Consider the following 8,390-nt stretch of genomic DNA (forward strand, 5'->3'; position numbering starts at 1 on the left):
TAGTGAGATCTGTATGTGTGTGTGTGTGTTTTGTATGCTATATGGCGGGGGCCACATTTCATTCTTTTCCTATGTGAGTATCCCCTTACTGCAGTACCATTTGCTGAATTTTTTTGTTGTTGTTGGTTTGTTTAGAAAGTGCATGGGCCGGGAATCGAACCTGGGTCTCCTGCATGGCAGGTGAGAATTCTGCTACTGAACTACCTTTGTACCTCCTGTATGTGTGTTTTTTTAAGGTGTCAAGTTCAAGGATTGTGAAACTGAAATCCATGGATAGGCTGTAGGAAGTTTATAAACACGAGGAAATAGTTTGCAAAATGTTTATGTGTGAGTATGCTCTTCCCTGAAAAGAGAGTACATAAGTTTCATCAAGGTTCTTGAAGGAGTTTTGATACAAACAAAACAAAGCCTTGCCACCAATTTAGTCTAATCTTTCTGCTTAATGTATGAGGAAACTGATGAGAAAGGCTCCCCAAGTGGTCAGCAGCAGAACACAGGGGAGAGAGCTTGGTAAAGAGCATGAGCTCTGCAGAGACGTGAGAAGCTCCATGCTCCTACGCTGGGGTCTTCCTGTTATATGAAGCCAGCGTAGGGCACCGTTACATCCTGAATGGAACAATGAGGTTTGAAGGAAGAGAAAGGATGGATGTACGTAGTGGAATAGAAATAATTTGGAGAGAGATTAAGCAAAATGAGTCAAAAGAATCAGAGACTTAGAACTGATTCCTATTTATGAGAGAATGAAACAGTTGTGGTGAGGAACACGGAACTTATGTGAAGGTGCTTGCCAATAACATGGCTAGAGAACGGTGGTTATTGAGAAAGAAGTAAAATGTGAAAATATTTGTAGGATATTTCCCAATCAAAATACCATCACACATTTTTATAGGAATTAATAAGCTGATTCTAAAATGTATATGGAAATACAAAGGACCTAGAATATCCAAAGCAGACTTGGAAATAAAGAATAAAGTTTGGGAAACTTACACTACCTGACTTCAAGATTTATTCTAAAGCTGCAGTTACAAAATAAATTAATGGCACTGGCATAAGGATAAACAAATAAATCAATGGAATAAAAAAGGGAGCCCACAAATTGATGCATATTTACATTTTTGACGCAGTGCCAAAGCAATCCAATGAGGAAAGAAAAGTCTTCTACAGAAATAGTGTTGGAACAACAGCATATCATCATAGAAAAAAATAACCTTGACCTCTATAAACATTAATTCAGGATAGATTATAGACCTGAAAATAAAAACTAAAATTATAAAGCCTATAGAAGAAAACCCAGGAGATCTTTGTGACTTGGGTGTGCTGTAAAGGTTTCCCAGATAAGACATGGAAAGTGTATTAGGGTTCTCTAGAGAAACAAAATCAACAAACGTATCAACAAATATGTCAAAATCAACAAAATATAAAATTTATAAAAGTGTTTCATGTAACCGTGGGAACATAGAGTCCCAAATCTGTAGGGCAGGTTGTGAAGCTGACGATTCCAATGGAGGGTCTGGATGAACTCCACAGTGTGGAGGGCCAGGAGCAATCAATCAGGCCCAAGCAGGGAAAGTCCCCACAACACTGGGGAGGAATGTCCCCAAGAGTTTAGGATTAGGTTGTTGCAGTTTTCTATTGATTTTCATCACAGGGCATGGTAGTACTAATAGACGCCTTAGGGGATCTCCTATATTCCAGGAAAACTCTTCTTTACCTCCATTGTGTAGTTTCAATCCTATTTCCTCCTGATAGTCAGGGTCAATCACCCCGCCAGTAATGTAATCCCCTTCTTGGCTTGTTGATCCAGGGGCATGAGTAGCCAAAATGACAAGGTGGCAATCTTAGATTCTAGTTCAAGGGAATCATTGTTTCTCCTGGTGGAAGCACTCCCCCTTTTGGAACTAAAATTTGTATAGACCAGCAGAGCTCAGGGTCGCAGGGACAGCAAGTAAAAATTCTCCTACTGGATCACTAGGGGTAATAGTGAGTGGTGCCACTCCCATGTCCATCCCTTGGTTCCTGGACCCACGGATCCTATATATGGGAGAAACAGCACCATACAGCAGATGCTGATTCAGAGCATACCCAGCTTCCTGGAGAATGTTTCCCCAGCCCTTCAAGGTGTTGCCAACTAGTTGGCACTGTAATTGAGTTTTCAAGAGGCCATTCCACTGTTCTATCAATCCAGCTTCTTCTGAATGATGGGGAACATGGTAAGACAAGGGAATTCCATGAGCATGTGCCCATTCCTGCACTTCATTTGCTGTGAAGTGTGTTCCCTGATCAGAAGCAATGCTGTGTGAATACCATGACAATGGATAAGGCATTCTGTAAGCCCATGGATGATAGTTTTGCATTGCGTCCAGGGAAAGCAAACCCATATCCAGAGTATGCATCTATTCCAGTTAGAACAAATTGCTGCCCCTTCCATGAAGGGAGTGGTCCAATGTAATCAACCTGCCACCATGGAGCCTGCTGGTCACCTCAGGGAATGGTGCCATATCGGGGGCTGAGTGTAGGTCTTTGCTGCTGGCAGATTGGGCACTCAGCAGTGGCTGTAGCCAAGTCAGCTTTGGTGAGTGGAAGTCCATGTTGCTGAGCCCATGCGTAAGCTCCATCCCTACCACCATGACCACTTTGTTCATGAGCCCATTGGACAATGACAGGAGTTGGTGGGGTAAGAGGCTGACTGGTATCCACAGAACAAGTCATCTTATCCACTGGATTATTAAAACCTTCCTCTGCTGAAGTCACCCTCTGGTGCACATTCACCTGGGACACAAATATGTTCATGTTTTTATCCCACTCAGAAAGGTCTATCCACATACCTCTTCCTCAGACCTCTTTGTCCAATTTTCCTATTATGGTCTTTTCAAGTCCCTGACCATACAGCCAAACCATTAGCAACAGCCCATGAGTCAGTAGACAAACGCACCTCTGGCCAGTTCTCCTTCCAAGCAAAATGAACAACCAGGTGCATTGCTCGAAGTTCTGCCCATTGGCAGGATTTCCCCTTACCAATGTCCTTCAAGGACACCCCAGAAAGGGGTTGTAGTGCTGCAGCTGTCCACTTTTGGGTGGTACCTGCATATCGTGCTGAACCATCTGTAAACCAGGCCCTAGTTTTCTATTCCTCAGTCAATTCACTGTGAGGAACTCCCCAAGAGGCCATAGCTCCAGTCTGGGAAAGAGAAGGTAATGTGGCAGGAGTGGAGATCATGGGCATTTGGGCCACTTCCTCATGTAACTTACTTATGCCTTCAGGATCTGCTCCTGGCCTATCTCAATATATACTGTTTCCATTTTTTGATAGAGTGCTGCTGTGCATGCCCAACTTTATGGCTTGGTGGGTCAGACAACACCTAGCTCATGATAGGCAACTCAGGTCTCATGGTAACTTGGCGACCCAAGGTTAAGCATTCAGTCTCTACTAAGGCCCAGTAGCAGGTCAAAAGCTGTTTCTCAAAAGGTGATAGTTATGTGCAGCAGGGTCTGTGTTGTGATTCTCCTATAGGGGCCTGCCAAAGGCTCCAAACAGCATCTCTAGTTGCCACTGATACTTCCAGCACCGTTGGATCTGCTGGATCATATAGTACTAGTGGCAGAGCAGCTTGTATAGCAGCCTGCACCTGTCTCAGAACCTCCTTTTGTTCAGGTCCCCACTCAAAATTAGCAGTTCCTCTCATCACTCAATAAATGGACCTGAGTAGCACACCCAAATAAGGAAAATGTTGTTGCCCGAATCCAAAGAGACCAACCAGGCATTGTACCTCTTATTTAGTTGTAGGAGGGGCCAGATGCAACAGCTTATCCTTCACCTTAGAAGGGATATCTTGACATGCCCCACACCACTGGACACCTAGAAATTTCACTGAGGTGGAAGGACCCTGTGTTTTTGTTGGATTTATCTCCCATCCTCTGACACACAAATGCCTTACCAGTAAGTCTAGAGTAGTTGCTACTTCTTGCTCACTAGGTCCAATCAACATGATATCATCAATATAATGGACCAGTGTGATGTCTTGTGGGAGGGAGAAACAATCAAGGTCCCTGCAGGCAAGATTATGACATAGGGCTGGAGAGTTGATATACCCTTGAGGTAGGACAGTGAAAGTATATTGCTGACCTTGCCAGCTGAAAGCAAACTGTTTCTGGTGGTCCTTACTAACAGCTATTGAGAAAAAAAGCATTTGCCAGATCAATAGCTGCATACCAGGTACCAGGGGATGTACTGATTTGCTCAAGCAATGATACCACATCCAGAACAGCAGCTGCAATTGGAGTTACCACCTGGATGAGCTTAGGATAATCCACTGTCATCCTCCAAGACCCATCTCTTTTCTGCACAGGCCAAATAGGAGAGTTGAGAAATGATATTAATTCCAGGGGACCCAAAACATCACTCTGGTCCACCAGTCAGAGTGGGGGCTTATGGTGATCGATGGAGTTTTAGTTCAGGTCCATCTCACAGTGGGCCCCCAAACCCATTCTGTAGTTATTTCCCCAGTTCCAGAATGTGGAATCACCACCCCTGCATCCTTCAAGTCCTTAAGAGTGGCAGTAATCTCTGCAATCCCTCCAGGAATCCAGTATTGCTTCTGATTTACTATTTTGCTAGGTAGGGACAGTTTTAGTGACTTCCAGTTGGCCTTTCCCACCCTAATAGCCCTCACGAGTTAGAGAGCCAATGTGGGGATTCTGCCAATTGCTCAGTATGTCTATTTCAATTATACATTCTGGAACTGAGGAAATAACTACAGAATGGGTCTGGGGGCCCACTGTGAGATGGACCTGAGCTAAAACTCCATCGATCACCATAAGCTCCCACTCTGACTGGTGGACCAGAGTGATGTTTTGGGTCCCCTGGAATTAATATCACTTCTCAACCAGTGTCTAATAATCCCCCAAATATCTGATCATTTCATTTTCCCCAATGCACAGTTACCCTAGTAAAAGGCCATTGGTCTCCTTGGGTAAGGCTTGGAGGAAGATTAACAGTATAAATTTGTGGTGGTATAACAGTGTTCTCCCCCAAAGGGATCTGGCCTCCCCTTTATTCAAGGGGCTCTGGGTCTGAAACTGTCTCAAGTTTGGAAATTGATTAAGGGTCTGTGACTCTGTGTTTTGTAATAGACTTCTGTTCAGTTGACCTAGAACTCTTTTGTTTATACAGCTCAAACAAGAATTCATTAGACTGCCCATCTAGGTACCCCATGATTTACTAGCCAATGCCACAAATCTCTGTGAGTCATATAATTTTGACTCCTGCTTTGAGTTTGCTGTCTATTATAATAGCCACATCCATCCTGTCTTTGGCAATTAAGTGCTGCCACCTGGCTTCTGCCAACTCAGGATCTGGTCCTCCCCATTGTGTTTAAGGATTCCAGCTCAGTGACAGCAGTTCCCACAGTAATATCTGACCTACAGAGAAGTGCAACTACAGAATTCTTCAGGGATGATGGTGCTAGTCTCACAAATTTATTTCTCACTGTTCTGGTGTAAGGTGCATCCTCCGAACATTCCTGGGGTGTAAGAGCAGGCTTTGCATGATCCATGTTTCAGCCAACCATCCAAACAAACTGTTAATGCCGTTTCTAACCCCTCGAGCTATAACGCTGAATGCAGAATCTCTGCTTAGTGGGCCCATATCAATAAATTCAGTCTGATCCAGCCTTATATTCCTTTCACCATTATCCCACACCCTTAAAATCCATTACCATATATATCCTCCTGATTTCTGTCTATATAAATTGGAAAACTCGTGCAGTTCTGTTGGGGTATAACATACCTCCTCATGTGTGATACTTTGAATCTCACCTTTAGGGGCCTGTTGGAATTTTAGTCTAGTTATAGGTGTAGGAGAAATGAGGGGTGGTGTGGGTGGGTCATGAAAAGAATTAGAAGTATCTTCCAAGCCATTTGCTTCAGGGCATGGGCATTCATTTGCAGTTTCATCTGGTGAAATAGGACTAATCACTCTAAGGTTAATCCATTCAGATGGAGGTTGGGTGGCCAACTCTTCCAGGCAGACTGGAGGTGGGGCAGCTATGTCCTCAGGGCAGACTATTACAGGGTTATTTACAGAAGACTCAGCATGACCTAGGGTTTCAACCTCTCCACAGATATCATTATCAATCCATATGTCGCCATCCCATTTTTCAGGGTCCCACACCTTTCCAATCTATGTCCTCTCTTTAATGGCAGACACCATGCAAGATTGAGATTTCAGTTTACGTTGTAAAGTTGCTACTCTAACAATAAGATTCTGAATCTGATTTTCAGAGATCTGAAGTGTACGGCTACAGGAAATAAGATTTTCCTTCAGGACACTCACAGAAACATCTACATCTGTCAGACAGCACGTAAGCTTCTCGTTTGAAGCCTTAAGCCCATCCCTTTCACTCATTGATGTATCCATTGTATCTAACAACAACCAGCCAACATCTCTATACCTCCTATTTCCACAGAACTCTGTAAAGATGTCAAAAACATTATCCCTCAGAGCCTGGCTTCGTACAAGCAAAGCATTAGAAAAATCGAATGGTGATATTTTGATTATCTCTATTGTCAACTCACTCCATGGATTGACAATGTCATTCTGATTATGGGAATCAGAGTCCTTAGTGCCTCTGAGTCCATCAAAGTAGAAAACCATTCATAAAAACCCATTTTTAAGATTATGTTTCTTAAGAACCACTCCTGGTACCAAGTTGTAGTAGTTCAGGTTCTCTAGAGAAACAGAATCAACAGGAAATATTAGTAAATACAAAATTTATAAAAGTGTCTCATGTAACCAGGGGAACGTAGAGTGTAAACTCTGTAGGGCAGGCTGTGAAGCTGATGATTTTTATGGAGGGTCTGAATGAACTCCACAGCAGACGCTTGCCGGCCAAAGCAGGAAGAGAGCCTGTCTCTTCTGAATCCTCCTTAAAAGGGTTCCAGTGATCAGATTAAGTATCACTCATTGCAGAAGATACTCCCCTTGGCTGATTACAAAAGGAACCAGCTGTAGATGTAGCCGATGTGATCATGATTTAATTCTATGAAATATCCTCATAGCAAAAGACAGGGCCAGCATTTGCTCACCCAGACAAACAGGTACCACCACTTGGCCAAGCTGACACACGAACCTGACCATGAAAGAAAGTAATAACCATAAGAGGATAAATGACACACTGCATTAAAATTAAAAACTTCTATTCATGAAAATACACCATTAAGAAAATGCGAAGCAAGACAAAGAAAAAGAAAATATATATTTTCAAGATGCATATCTGACAAGGCACTGGTGTCCATAACATGTAAAGAATTCTTATAGAACAACAATAAAAAGAGACAAACAACCCAATTTTAAAAAATGGACGAAGCATTTTGATTGACACTTCACAAAGGTGTGCATATCTATGAATGGCCAGTAAGCACACAAAAAAGTATTCAATATCATTAGTCATTAGGGACATACAAATTAAAACCACAATGAATATCCATTATACACCTACTAGAATAGCTAAAGTTAAAAACACTGACAACACCAAATGTTGCCAAAGATTTGGAGCAAACAGAACTTTTATATCTTGGTGGTGGTAATGTAATGTTGTATAACCATTTTGGTAAGAATTCTAGCAGTTTCTTAGAAAATTAAATATAAATATACCCTGTATCCTAGCTATTCCATTTCTAGGTATTTACCCAAGAGAAACAAAAAACATCCACAAAAATACTTGTACAAGAATGTTCATTAAAAAAAATTATAGTAGCCCCAAACTGGACATAGCCCAGCTGACTATATAGGAGAATGGATAAACTGTGGTATATATAAAAAATAATATGAATTACCGATACAACACAACAGCATGAATGAATCTCAAAAAATACTGTGCTAAGCCATGGATTATTAGACTTCACACCAAAACAGGAGCAACAAAAGAAAAAAAATAGATAAGTGGGACTCCATCAAAATTAAAAACTCCTATTCATGAAAGAACATTATTAAGAAAGTAAAAAGATAACGAACAGAATGGGAGAAAATGTTTAGAAACCATATATCTGATAAGGGTTTACTATCCAGAATATACTTAAAAAACTCCTACAACTCACCAATAAAAAGACAAACAACCCAATTAAAAAATGGGCAGAAGACTTGAATAGACATTTCTCCAAAGAGGGTACACAAATGGATAACAAGCACCAGAAAAGATGCTTGACATCATTTGCCACTGGAGAAATGCAAATGAAAACCACAATGAAATATCACTTGACACTCATTAGAATGGCTATTATTAAAAATAAAAAGGAAAATAACAAACGCTGGTGAGGATGCAGAGAAATGGGAAACTGGTGACTTGGTGGTGGGAATGTACAACGGTGGAAAACAATTTAGTAGTTCCTGAAAA

The sequence above is a fragment of the Tamandua tetradactyla genome, chromosome 7 (genome assembly GCF_023851605.1).
Source record: "Tamandua tetradactyla isolate mTamTet1 chromosome 7, mTamTet1.pri, whole genome shotgun sequence".
In the NCBI taxonomy this organism is placed as follows: domain Eukaryota; kingdom Metazoa; phylum Chordata; class Mammalia; order Pilosa; family Myrmecophagidae; genus Tamandua; species Tamandua tetradactyla.